This window comes from Astatotilapia calliptera, chromosome 3 (genome assembly GCF_964374335.1).
Source record: "Astatotilapia calliptera chromosome 3, fAstCal68.1, whole genome shotgun sequence".
Classification (NCBI taxonomy): Eukaryota; Metazoa; Chordata; class Actinopteri; order Cichliformes; family Cichlidae; genus Astatotilapia; species Astatotilapia calliptera.
In genome coordinates, this window is record NC_137424.1 from 16157985 (window position 1) to 16172579 (window position 14595).

The 14595-nt window shown below is 42.0% G+C and overlaps 1 pseudogene across 1 annotated transcript in view; it reads right to left on the bottom strand.

Annotated features, from left to right (window-relative positions):
• LOC113017624 (protein NLRC3-like) overlaps positions 1–14595 on the bottom strand; it is a 153312-nt pseudogene that overhangs the window by 123566 nt on the left and 15151 nt on the right. Inside the window, exons 8-9 of the transcript XR_013904110.1 lie at positions 13725–13845; positions 2573–2746 (exon numbers count right to left, since the gene is read on the bottom strand). The product of XR_013904110.1 is annotated as a protein NLRC3-like (transcript). The remainder of the gene's footprint in view (positions 1–2572; positions 2747–13724; positions 13846–14595) is intronic.

Genomic DNA, 14595 nt, shown 5'->3' on the forward strand with positions numbered 1-14595 from the left:
GTTTGTTGTTTTATTCAAGGAATTGAAATTATAGAGAAAATCTGTGAAATGACTTAAAGAAAACAAACCACAAAAACTCTATGATACTCTAAACCTCCTGGTTTAGGTCGGCAACCTTTCTGATGATGAGTGCATCTAACATTTCCTCAGAAGTCAATGTGCCATATGATTGCATTAGCAATAAATTACACACTATATAGAACCACTTCATAGGATTATATTTGTGCGCAGATGTTTGCAGCTATCAGCGAATATTTATCAGCTATTTTGAAACAAAGAAAGACTTTTTATCCATAACAGCAAATGAACTGTACAACAGAAAATACAAATGCTATTTATGGTCTCCTCACAACAATGATAAGAAAAATAAACTGGGCCAATATGTCATGTCTCTTAATACAGAGACACACATGTTAATGTGATCTCTGGTCTCCTCTGAGTGGGAGTTATTATAACTGACTGTAAAAAGTCAGCACAAGGAAAATAAACTGCACCTAAACTTGGTTTATATCTGACCCAGACAGACTGCAGGTCATAACTTCTTACCTGAAGTTCAGTTCACCTGACACTCGGACCGACGGCCGCCTCAGGTCTCTGCTCCTCCTGCCTCCCCTTTCCCTCATCCACCTGCTGCCTCTGTGGAAGCTCCGCCAAAGCCACCACCAAACAACTGACTTATTTTTACACATCGACCAGAATCCGGACAATCCGCCATCTTTCATTGTTTATACCGTTACAAAAAAATAAAAAAACATCATCGGCCCATTAAAAACGAAAAATCACCATCAGTATGCCCGATGGCCAGTCCAGCTATGGTCGTGCCATCAGTTAACCCTTCACGTGGCAGCTGTGACACGCGTGCCCAGGGTTGCCGACCCCTGCTCTAAAGCATCTGATTTGGATTCCTGAGATCAAATATATTTTCCTTTGTGTTTGTTTTCTTCCCATTTGTGGCTTTAATGTAGTGTTACATCCTGTTTGTTTGCTTCCATCTGTATACATGTCCAGATTCACTGTTATGTTTCTATTCTTACATTGCTGTGTGATCACTGTTCCCTCTGCTGACTGATGTGACCTTTTGTATCTCACACTGATACTTGTCATATTTGTATCTGCGCCTAAAAGATAAAAAGTTTTCCATGCTAAAACACAGCTCCACCTCCTGCAGTTCTCCCTCTGAACCACTAGATGTCTCTGTTATCTAAATGAAGACGTGCAGCACAGCAACCACAGCAGCGCTCAGATCACACGTGTCCTGTTATTATGTATAAAAGCATGAAACAGGTGAGACAGGTGGGATCAATATTAATGTTGTGGAAATATATGAAAAAGCAACAGAAGAGTGAAAACATTTCGTGTTTCTAGAAAGATCTTTCAGCTCACAGCTGCTCACAGACTGTATTTACAAGTGACAAACTGCAACTCTACAGTACATCTACAGTATATATCAAATATATTCTGTATTCAAATCTATTGAGTGATGTTTGAAAGTCTTTCCAGGTGAGTTTGATCCAGGAGGGTCTGAAGCCAGAGTCAGACAGAGACTGTGCAGAGACTGTAGAAGGACAGAGCAGCAGCAGAGCAGTCCAGATACACTGATGATCCTCTGTCAGATCCAGAGGGACACACAGGGATGATGCTGGACTCTACATTGTGTCTGACAGTGGAGCTGTTCTCAGAGCAGTTCACTCTGCAGCACTGACAGTCATCTGCACTTCTTCTCATTCCTCTGTCAGTCACTGCTGGATGAAGCTCTCCTCTCCACCTCCCAGTAACATGGCCCAGTCAGAGCGTCTCTACACACAAGCTGCTGCTGCTTCAACCTCTCTGGATCATCAGGACACAGCTCCTCCTCTCTCAGCACACACACCGTCCTGTTTACCATCATCACCACCACCTGCAGAGAGAAGAAGGAAGAGCAGAGGAGATAAACGAGTGTTTCCAGAGACTCTTCATCAGCTGTCAGTCAGTGATGCAGCACATCCAGTATAAAGAGCAGCAGGGACTTCAGTGCTGGGACTGTACTAGGACTCATTGTTGCTTCACTTTTTCTAATCTTTGGATTTTTATTGAAGTTGATGAAAATGTTTTTCCCTCCTAGTTTGAGTTTGGACTTTCATTCATTAGAAGAACCTTGGTGTGTCCACTCTGAGCTCTGTAGGAACCCCAACAACAAGCCCAACAATCCAGATGGACGGTTCCAGCTGTTAACTGGAGGAATTCCATCCAAACATCTGCTCTCACTAAATTCTTCCTCACCTACAGACTGTGTTCTTCACTGCTTTAAACTTGGAAACGAATGCAGTCATTGGTCTGCGTGCTGCTTTGTTCAGAGAGCTGATTGGCTGTTGACAGTGTTTGATCAGAGCGTGTCAGCCGTTACTATGGTGACCATAAAGGTCAGAAACAGGAAGTGTTTGTGTCCAATCCTGAAGCCTGTCACCATTCTCCTCTCACAGCTTCACTGAGAAGCTGCAGCTTTACAGGAAACACTGGATCTTTGTTTCATACTGACTGTGTTTAGTACAATACTGCTGACAGCACCACCCACTCACTCCATCACTCTACTTACTCCAGAGTCTCCAGTCTGTAGTCTGGACTCTGCTGAAGATCAGACAGCTGCTTCACATCTGGATGCTTCAGGTTGTTTCCCCACAGCTCCAGCTCTCTCAGATGGGAGGGGTTGGACTTCAGTGCTGCTGCCAGATAATCACAGCTGATCTCTGACAAACCACAGCTCCTCAATCTGTATAAAGAATGAAAGATGTAAGTTTATTAGACAAAGTGTGAGCTTGAAATCATTCAGTGTTTCATCATCTGTTCAGAGCTGAAGAAGGTTCAGAATGTAGAAGTTTAGAAAATGGAAACTCCAAACAGCTGAAGCCAACAGGAAGCAGCTTCAAACAGGAAACTGTGCAGAGTTTCAGACTATATGTCCTGATGCAGCCAGTTGGATTTTGGAGATTTGAATCTCTGTTCTGTGACTAAGTCCTTGAATCGTTTCTTCCAGTTGGTCCAACAAGACAGACTAAGTGTTGGACATGTGTTGTGGCTCCATTAGGGGAGCTTCTAAATGTGATGTGATGGCCCCTCTGGGTCTGTCAGGTCACAGCACTGAAGAGAGCTCAAACTGGGCACACAGTTGTTCCAGTCTGGACCAAAGACTCTATACTGGGACTGAGGGACTGTGTTACAGGCCTTCGATGGGGTCTGTTTTTAAACTGTTTTTTTTAACAGAAATGCAGAGACAGGAGACATCAGTTGCGTTCGGTCTGCAGGCTCTTCCTCGTCTAGTTTATTAACAGAATTTAACAACGTCCTTTTCTTTTCATTTAGACACACAGATTTGTCTTTTAACAACACAAACATTCAATTAGGTCCATAGCTCAAACCCTTTTGGTTACCTTGCACTCTCGCAAGAATAAACTTACAAAATAATCATTGTATGAGTGTCCTTATTTACAATAAATCTGTAACCAATTCTACTGCATTTCAGCATCCAAAACATTTCTGTGCAGCACCACTAACACTGCAATTAACCCGCTTATATACCATTATACATTCCTTATCAGGGCTCGCAAAATCGCTAGCCCGACGTCCCGGGGCTAGTGATATTCCCAGTCGGGCTACCAAAATCTATCTCAGCCCTGCCCGTTGGGCTATCATAGGAAGTAAAAAATATATGACAATGCCTTTGCTTTCTTTCGCAAATGTAGCTGAGTAATTAGCTCAGTCCTCATCAAAGAACAGTGCTCTTTAATGAATGCAGCACATAACTTTACATCATAGAGGTAACAGGGAGACATATCGAGTTATCAGATAGCTGTCTTAACTATATTCTAACTCTACAATTTCCCGGCTGCACTTTCCTCTTATTTCACGACACCACCCTCTAGTGGTGCAATATGGTATAGTCAGACAGGACACAACATCACTCACTAGCTTACTCTTCAAACGTGGCACGTGAAATCTCCCGCAGCAAGCTTAAACGTGCTAGAGGTTGACTGCGCAGAGAATTAAAAAAAAAAAAAATCTCTGGCATGTGTAAAGACAGATGGATTTACGCAGGTATTTTAGTTCTGCTGAGCCAAAAAAGACAGGTCAGGATGAAGAAGGGACAGGCAAAGAAAGGCCTACCACAAAGCGGAAAAGTTATGATAAATCAGATTACGAGGCAAAAAGAAAGCGCAGTTTTTTGGATTCATGGACAAAAGAATTTCTGTGGCTGGAATATGACAAGGTAAATAACATGATGTTCTGCCGGGTGTGTCGTGAGTTTCCCTCTATTGCTGAGTCGACAAGCGCCTTTGTTACTGGCACCAGTAATTTTAGGAAAGACCCCATCAGAACTCATGAGAAATCTCTGCATCACAAGAAATGCATTGGTGCTCAGTCTGCAGCATCTGTCCCAGAACAAACACCAATTGCAAAAACCATACTAAAAATAAACCAAGCACAACAAGAAGTCCTGAAAAAGCTGTTTAGAACTGCGTACTATGTTGCAAAGAGTGAACTACCACTGGCAAAATTTAGCAGTCTTTGCAAACTTCAGAAAGCAAATGGCCTAGATCTTGGTTCCACTTACCTCAATGACCATGCTTGCAGAGAGTTTATTGGAGCAATAGCACAAACTTCAAGAGACCAGATTGAAAAGGAAATTCAAGAAAGCAGGTTCTTATCCATTCTTGCAGATGGCAGTACAGACACTGGTATAATAGAACAGGAGTTGGTTCACATCAGGTATGTGAGGGATAATGGTGACATAGCCACATACATGATCAAATGTCAGCCAGTCAAGAGTGCAAATGCTGCAGGTATTTTAGAGGCTATTGATGAAGCAGTGAACACCATGGGTATCAGAGAGGACACATGGAAAAAGAAAGTAGTGTGTGCAAATTTTGATGGTGCTGCAGTGATGATGGGTGAGAAAACAGGAGTAGCTGGGAGACTGAAACAGAGGATACCCCACATCATAACAATCCACTGTGTGGCACACAAACTAGAGCTAGCCGTGCTGGATAGCGTGAAAGGCTGTGAGTACCTGGTGAAATTTGAAGATACACTGAAATCCATCTTTAAGATGTACTACTATTCCCCAAAGAAGCGAAGAGAGCTGACAGAAATAAGTGAACTGCTAAATGAGAGGCTGGCACATTTCAGTGGGCTGAAGAGCACACGGTGGCTTCCAAGCCGGCTGAGATGTCTAAAGGCTATGGAAAAAAATTACACTCCCACTGTTGTTCATATGGAGAACATGGCAGAAGGAAGTGATGTCAAAGCCGAGGATGCAGCCAAGGCTAAGGGGGTGGTGCAGGAGATGAAGACTGAGAAATGTGTTCGCTTCCTGCATTTCATGTTGGACTACAGTACCATCTTATCCAAGTGCTCTACTGATTTTCAGCATGATAACCTAAACATCACACGAACAAATCAGTTAGTTGAGAGCACAACATCACGCTTACTCAGCCTGAAAACAAAACCAGGAGAATATCAGAAAAGCTTGGACACAAAGTTCACAGCGAACCAGGATGGTAGCATTTGCTACTGTGGAACTCAGCTAACAAAAAGTCAGCGACCTGCTAGAAGAGGTGAGGGAACAGACAACGACACCTTTGGTGCAGAGATCCAGAAGATTATTGACAACACAGTCAAGTACATGGACAACAGATTTAAAAATCTCCATGAAAAGCCTCTCTCTTGTTTCAAGGTTTTTGACCCTTCCACTCTTCCCTACCCCAGAGAAGAACTAGCAAATTATGGGGATGAAGAGGTGGATTATCTTGTCACACATTTTGCCTGTTTGCTAGATGCAGAAGAGAAAGAGAAAATTCCACAAGAATGGATGGATCTAAAAGTGTGGCTTGCAGAACGCCGGGGTCGCAAAGTAGATTGCTTGTACAGAGATCTCCTCTCTGAGAATCCAGAACATCTCTCTCATATCTTGTTGCTGGTGAAATTAATGCTGACACTTAGTCTAGGGCTGGGCAATATGACCCAAAATTCATATCTCGATATTTTTTAGCTGGATGGCGATATAAGATATATATCTCGATATATTTTTTTAAAGCCATAAAGTAAGAACAAAAAGAGAGTTCTTAGTCAAAGCTGTGTCCCAGATGTCACACAGGCACTTTTATTAACATAGAGCAGATGTACATAAAATTTACTCAAAAATAAATTATGAGCATTTATTAAATAATAATGCTCCATAAATAAAAGAAAACAATGTTTTTGTGCATAAAAAAAAAAAAGCTCACAATTGTGCAGTCAAAATGTAAACTAAAAGACGCTGAGCACAATAACAAAGACAGATTTCACAGCTGCTCTGTTCCCAACTTGTACCGCGTGACTGACAGCCTGGAGTTTGAAATCCGCTTCGCAACCACGTCTCTTAACAGGTGCCATTTATGGTCCTTATACACAGTAGGGTAATATTACGTTGAAGCACAGTACGTATCACTCCGCGAGGCTCAGCCGTAATGCTCCGACAATCCATCAAGCGGTGCAGCTCCGTAGCTTACCAAAGTCGTACTAAAACATTTTGACAGATTGCTGAGCGCCGTGTTCCACATAAAATCGGTTTGCGGCCATCAAGCACAACCAGAATTCATACATAAGGCGCGCTGTCAACTTTTGAGAAAATGAAAGGATTTTAGTCCGTGCAGCACCTCTGGGCTGCATGGCGTTAGCGTGGTTAGCTCGTTAGCGTGGTTAGCTAGCTAACACGTTGACGCCGTCCAGCCACACGCACGGGGCGATGCGCAGTAACTCGTTAACGGAGATTTGCCATGTCCATCTTGTCGCTTCCTGCAGGTGAAGCGATGGGGGAGGAGGGGGAGTTCTGTTCAGTGAAGGAGAGGCGAGGCCGAGTAACGTTGCGTAAAGACAAAAGTGGACGAAAGAGAGGCAAACTTGAATCTTTTTGCCCTGACAAGTCGATTCGTTTCTGGATGTTTTCTGGAAAAGGTTCAAGACACCTGGATCATAAAACCCCAACAAGAACAAAGAGCAGTGAAATGGAGGGCAATGCACAGGAAGAGAAAGCTGATGAAGGAGATGCTATGCCCTCAACGTCGAGTGGCATTTTCTCATCCGAGACTTCAGTGGAAATTTCAGATTCAGGATCTGACACAGACTAATTCATGTTCTACACAGTTCTAACAAGTTCACAGAAAATTCTGTTTAATTAGAACCAGATATTTTAGTTGATTGTAATGTTTACACAGTTGTTGTAATTTGTGTTTTAACAATTTTTTGATTGATGTTTTGTTTCCTTTACAATATTATACAATAAAAATAATCTTTTTTTTTATTCGGGCTACTCAAATTTATTTCGGGCTACCAAAAACTAAAGAGTGCCTGCCCGAAGGGCTACCAGGGATTTTAAAATTTTGCAAGCCCTGCTTATACTTTAACAGATTCAACAATATATTACATTTGTAACCAATAAACAAAAATATTCTTCCATTCCTCACAAACAGTTCACAATCATCCACAAACAGTATACATCAGACTATTTACATTTGACACATAAGAACTGGGTAGGTCCTAATCAACTGTAACTTCCAATAATGCCAGGATAAAAGAAGCGTCTTAAGAGCTGCGTTTGTCACAAAATAAAACAGGTAATAAGACCAGCTGCCTATTTAGACTACGAGTGAAATGGCGGCTGCCATTACAAATGGCGGTATAGTTAGCTTTCTCTCAGTCAGTGAAAACACTCTCTCATAACATTTGCGGTCTTTAAACTAAGACAGAAAAAGGTTTCTTGCCTTTATATGTACATTGCGGTGAGCAAACTTGAACTACTGACCTGTTTTTTAACAGAAAAGCAGAGACAGGAGACATCAGTTGCGTTCGGTCTGCAGGCTCTTCCTCGTCTGAGGCAGAGACGCGTTGCAACGGCCTATCGCACTCACCACTATCTCCCCCTTGTGGCAATGCCACGCAATTACATTGTCCATAACGCTAAATGAAAAGTACAATACCACCATAAAATCAGGTCTTTTACATCAAAAACAATTCACAAAAAAATTACAATTGTGACCATACACTTGTGGGCGTCACAACTGCTTTGACTGCACCCACTGGGACTTTTTAAAAGCTCATGTTCTCACTTAGATCATCGATTTCTACTTACATTTCTTTTTGGGAAGTATTTTCCCCAATAAGCAGCCCTGGATTAGTAAATCACTCCAACATGTTCTCAGGCAGAAGAAGCTGTCTTGTTATGAGGGAGAGAAGAAAAAGATTGAGGCACAGAAACTTGTTGAAAGAGAGATAAAGCAGCTAAAATCAGGTGTAAAAGTAAAGCAGAGGATGAGCTGAATAAAGGACACTCAAGGCTGGCTTGGAAAGGAATGAAGTCCATGGTGGGGATGCAGAACAAGGAGCAAAGATGAATGTGATGCTGAATCAGCAGAAGACTTGGACTCATTGGATTCCAGCTTTGATATCATTGATTTCAATGAAGAGCTTTGTGATTGTAGCAAAGGGCTGGTAGCTCTGAGAGTCCCACTGATGAGGTGTTTGTGTGGAAATCTCTTAGTGGGACCAAAGAGAGAAAAAGCCCTGGTCCTGATGCTGTGGGAGGGAAATGATTGAAGTGTGCTGTGAGGAACTGACTGGGAGGTTTTCACACATTTTCCAGTCCTCCTTGGAACAACAGGAAGTTCCCAGCATATGGAAACAAAGGTTAAGTGTCCTATGGCACTCAGTGATGATGGTGCTGTGGCCCCACCACCTCCACCTCTTTGTAAAGGAACTAACTGTAATTTACTATGTGCACGAGACAATGCTAACTTCCTGGTTTGAGACCGGATGTGGGGTTGTGCATTTCAGGTAGCTTTACTTTGCAATCGGATGTCACTAAAATCAATATTGAATCGGTGTGTAACTTTGCCAAAACAATGTCGGACTCTGTAGTTTTCTCTGGTCCCCTCCCCAATCAATCAGACCAGGAGTGACATGTTTAGCCCCATGTTCTCCTTAAATTGCTGGCTGTCTGAGTGGTGTCCCAGAAACGATGTGGGCTTCATGGATAATTGGCAAACCTTCTGAAGGAAACCTGGTCTTGTTAGGAGAGACGGCATCCATCCCACTTTGGATGGAGCAGCTCTCATTTCTAGAAATATGGACAAATTTATTAAACCCCCCAAAATATGACTATCCAGAGTTGGGACCAGGAAGCAGAGTTGCAGTCTTACACGCCTCTCTGCAGCTTCTCTCCTCCTGCTACCCCCCCAAAAACCCATCTCCATAGAGACTGTGTCAGCTTCCAAAAAGACAAATAACAAACTAAAAACCAGCAACAAACAACTTAAACATAAACAATTACAAAGAAAGAACAATACAGTATCCACATCTGAACCAAAGAGTAAAACAGTGAAATGTGGATTATTAAATATTGGGTCTCTCTCCTCCAAGTCTCTGTTAGTACATGACTTAATAATTGATCAACAAATTGACTTACTCTGCCTTACAGAAACCTGGTTGCAGCAGGATGATTATGTTAGTTTAAATGAATCAACACCCCCGAGCCATTCTAACTACCAGAAATCTCGAAGCACAGGCCGAGGGGGCGGTGTGGCAGCAATTTTTCACACCAGCCTATCAATTAATGAAAGACCAAGACAGACTTTAAATTCATTTTAAAGCCTGATGCTTAACATCGTCCACCCCAGCTGTGAAACTCAGAAACCAGTCTTACTTGTTATCATCTATCGTCCACCTGGGCCTTACACAGAGTTTCTGTCTGATTTCTCAGACTTTATATCTAATTTAGTTCTGAGCTCAGATAAAATAATTATTGTGGGTGATTTTAACATCCATGTAGATGCTAAAAATGACAGCCTCAACATGGCATTTAATCTGTTATTAGACTCAATTGGTTTCTCTCAAAATGTAAAAGAACCCACCCACCACTTTAATCACACTCTAGATCTTGTTTTAACATATGGCATAGAAACTGAACATTTAACAGTGTTTCCTGAAAACCCTCTCCTGTCTGATCATTTCCTGATAACATTTAGTTTTACAATAATTGATTACACAGCGGTGGAGAGTAGACTTTATCACAGTAGATGTCTTTCTGAAAGCGCTGTAACTAAGTTTAAGAATATAATCCACCCACTGTTATCATCTTCAATGCCCTGTACCAACACAGAGCAGAGCAGCTATCTGAATGCTACCCCAACAGAGGTCGATCATCTTGTTAATAATTTCACCACCTCACTACGTACGACTCTGGATACTGTAGCTCCTGTGAAAACTAAGGTCTCTAATCAGAAGTACCTGACTCCATGGTATAATTCTCAAACACGTAGCCTAAAGCAGATGACTCGTAATCTGGAGAGGAAATGGTGTGTCACAAATTTAGAGGATCATCATTTAGCCTGGAGAAATAGTTTGCTGCTTTATAAGAAAGTCCTCCGCAAAGCCAGAACATCTTACTATTCATCACTGATTGAAGAAAATAAGAACAACCCCAGGTTTCTCTTCAGCACTGTAGCCAGGCTGACAAAAAGTCAGAGCTCTTTTGAGCCAACCATCCCTTTAACGTTAACTAGTAATGACTTCATGAACTTCTTCACAAATAAAATTTTTATCATTAGAGAAAAAATGACCAATAATCATCCCACAGATGTAATATTATCTACAGATACTCTTAGTACCATTGATGTTAAGTTAGACTCTTTTTCTCCAATTGATCTTTCTGAGTTAACTTCAATAATTACTTCCTCCAAACCATCAACGTGTCTTTTAGACCCCATTCCTACAAAACTGCTCAAAGAAGTCCTGCCATTAATTAATTCTTCGATCTTAAATATGATCAACCTATCTCTAATGATCGGCTATGTACCACAGGCCTTCAAGCTGGCTGTAGTTAAACCTTTACTCAAAAAGCATCTCTAGACCCAGCAGTCTTAGCTAATTATAGGCCAATCTCCAACCTTCCTTTCATATCAAAAATCCTTGAAAGAGTAGTTGTCAAACAGCTAACAGATCATCTGCAGAGGAATGGTTTATTTGAAGAGTTTCAGTCAGGTTTCAGAGCTCAGCACAGCACAGAAACAGCTTTAGTGAAGGTTACAAATGATCTTCTTATGGCCTCTGACAGTGGACTCATCTCTGTGCTTGTCCTGCTAGACCTCAGTGCAGCGTTCGATACTGTCGACCATAATATCCTATTAGAGCGATTAGAACATGCTGTAGGTATTACAGGTACTGCGCTGCAGTGGTTTGTATCATATCTATCTAATAGACTCCAGTTTGTGCATGTAAATGGAGAGTCCTCTTCACACACTGAGGTTAATTATGGAGCTCCACAGGGTTCAGTGCTAGGACCAATTCTGTTTACATTATACATGCTTCCCTTAGGTAGTATCATTAGAAGACATAGCATACATTTTCACTGCTATGCAGATGACACCCAGCTCTATCTGTCCATGAAGCCAGATGACACACACCAATTAGTTAAACTGCAGGAATGTCTTAAAGACATAAAGACCTGGATGGCCGCTACCTTTCTGCTTCTTAATTCAGATAAAACTGAGGTTATTGTACTCGGCCCTGAAAATCTTAGAAATATGGTATCTAAGCAGATTCTTACTCTGGATGGCATTACCTTGGCCTCCAGTAACACTGTGAGGAACCTTGGAGTCATTTTTGACCAGGACATGTCCTTCAACGCACATATTAAATAAATATGTAAGACTGGTTTCTTCCATTTGCGCAACATCTCTAAAGTTAGAAATATCCTGTCTCAGAGTGACGCTGAAAAACTAGTTCATGCATTTATTACTTCCAGGCTGGACTACTGTAATTCATTATTATCAGGAAGTCCAAAAAACTCACTGAAAAGCCTTCAGCTGATCCAAAATGCTGCAGCAAGAGTCCTGACAGGGACTAGAAAGAGAGAGCATATTTCTCCTGTTTTGGCTTCCCTTCATTGGCTTCCTGTTAAATCCAGAATTGAATTCAAAATCCTGCTCCTCACATACAAGGTCTTAAATAATCAGGCCCCATCTTATCTTAATGACCTTGTAGTACCATATCACCCTATTAGAGCACTTCGCTCTCACTCTGCAGGCCTACTTGTTGTTCCTAGAGTATTTAAAAGTAGAATGGGAGGCAGAGCCTTCAGTTTTCAGGTCCCTCTTCTGTGGAACCAGCTTCCAGTTTGGATTCAGGAGACAGACACTATCTCTACTTTTAAGATTAGACTTAAAACTTTCCTTTTTGCAAAAGCATATAGTTAGGGCTGGACCAGGTGACCCTGAATCCTCCCTTAGTTATGCTACAATAGACGTAGGCTGCCGGGGGATTCCCATGATGCATTGAGTTTTTCCTTTCCAGTCACCTTTCTCACTCACTATGTATTAACAGACCTCTCTGCATTGAATCATATCTGTTATTAACCTCTGTCTCTCTTCCACAGCATGTCTTTATCCTGTCTTCCTTCTCTCACCCCAACCGGTCGCAGCATATGGCCGCCCCTCCCTGAGCCTGGTTCTGCCAGAGGTTTCTTCCTGTTAAAAGGGAGTTTTTCCTTCCCACTGTCGCCAAAGTGCTGCTCATAGGGGGTCATATGATTGTTGGGTTTTTCCTCTGTATCTATGAAGCGCCTTGAGGCAACTTTTGTTGTGATTTGGCGCTATATAAATAAAATTGAATTGAATTGAATGAAATGCTGCTTAGGTTCATTGGTGCTTCTAAATTGGCTGTAGGTGTGGATGTGAGAGAGTGCTTCTCTGTCTCTCTCTGTTGGCCCTGTGATGGACTGCTCACCTGTGCAGGTGGACCACGCCTCTTGCCCTATGACAGCTAGGGCACAGGCTGCAGCCCTGTGAGCCTAAGCTGAATAAACAGTTAGCAAAAATGATCCATAGATGGCCTGAAATCCCCCAGTTAGCAGTTTGGTAGATAGCTATGACATGCTAATCCCATCCAGCAGCTGTATTCTACCTGTAAGCTGATCCCTGCTGAGCCAAAGCACTTTTTCATATACAAATTACAACCTTTAATAGAAACCTATTGGTCAGCATCTTATTAGCCTGCTGTTAGCTTCATTCCACAGAAAACTGAGAGAAACTAACAGAGTTGATAAAGAATAAAGAGAAATGTGCTGATTTAAAGCCTTTGAAGTGCTTCAGATGATCTCTGTCCACTTCTGTCCACTCATTCATTCATGTAAGCTTTCTAATGCAGCTTTGATCTTCACAGTCTGCTTCATGAAACTCATTCTAACCCTGAATGTCAGAGTGTTCCTCCTTCTCTTTCCCATCATTCATGCTGGCAGTGGAGGAGATTTGGATGTTGGACTGTGTTTTGGATGATGTGTGTATGTTTGTGTTGGACTGCTGTCTGTAAAGCAAACGCACATTTTGCTTTGGATTTCAGTGTCAGACAGACTTTAAGGTGGAATGAAGAGTTGGAGAGTTTCACAGTGAATTATCCAGTGGAGGATTTTTCTTCTTCTTTGAAGGTTTGAAATGTGAACATTGTTCTGCTGCAGTCAATGGACTAAACCAGAGAAGAAGAAAACAGACTTTACCATGAAGATCCTCAGTGTGGATCAGTATAATATCAGCCTGATGTCTGCAGTTTAGTGTCAGCACAACTTTCACATCATATTCATCTCAGCACAACTAAAACATGCTGACTGACCTCAGAGTTTCAAGTCCACATCCTGGACTCTCCAGGAAACCACACAGATGCTTCACTCCTGAATCCTGCAGCTTGTTGTTCAGGCTCAGGTCCAGCTGTCTCAGATGGGAGGGGTTGGACTTCAGTGCTGCTGCCAGATAATCACAGCTGATCTCTGACAAACCACAGCCCCTCAATCTGTATAAAGAATGAAAGATGTAAGTTTATTAGACAAAGTGTGAGCTTGAAATCATTCAGTGTTTCATCATCTGTTCAGAGCTGAAGAAGGTTCAGAATGTAGAAGTTTAGAAAATGGAAACTCCAAACAGCTGAAGCCAACAGGAAGCAGCTTCAAACAGGAAACTGTGCAGAGTTTCAGACTATATGTCCTGATGCAGCCAGTTGGATTTTGGAGATTTGAAACTCTGTTCTGTGACTAAGTCCTTGAATCATTTCTTCCAGTTGGTCCAACAAGACAGACTAAGTGTTGGACATGTGTTGTGGCTCCATTAGGGGAGCTTCTAAATGTGATGTGATGGCCCCTCTGGGTCTGTCAGGTCACAGCACTGAAGAGAGCTCAAACTGGGCACACAGTTGTTCCAGTCTGGACCAAAGACTCTATACTGGGACTGAGGGACTGCTTTGACTGCACCCACTGGGACTTTTTAAAGGCTCATGTTCTCACTTAGATCATCGATTTCTACTTACATTTCTTTCTGGGAAAAATGGGATAACTTTGAAAACAGGAAGTATTTTCCCCAATAAGCAGCCCTGGATTAGTAAATCACTCCAACATGTTCTCAGGCAGAAGAAGCTGTCTTGTTATGAGGGAGAGAAGAAAAAGATTGAGGCACAGAAACTTGTTGAAAGAGAGATAAAGCAGCTAAAATCAGGTGTAAAAGTAAAGCAGAGGATGAGCTGAATAAAGGACACTCAAGGCTGGCTTGG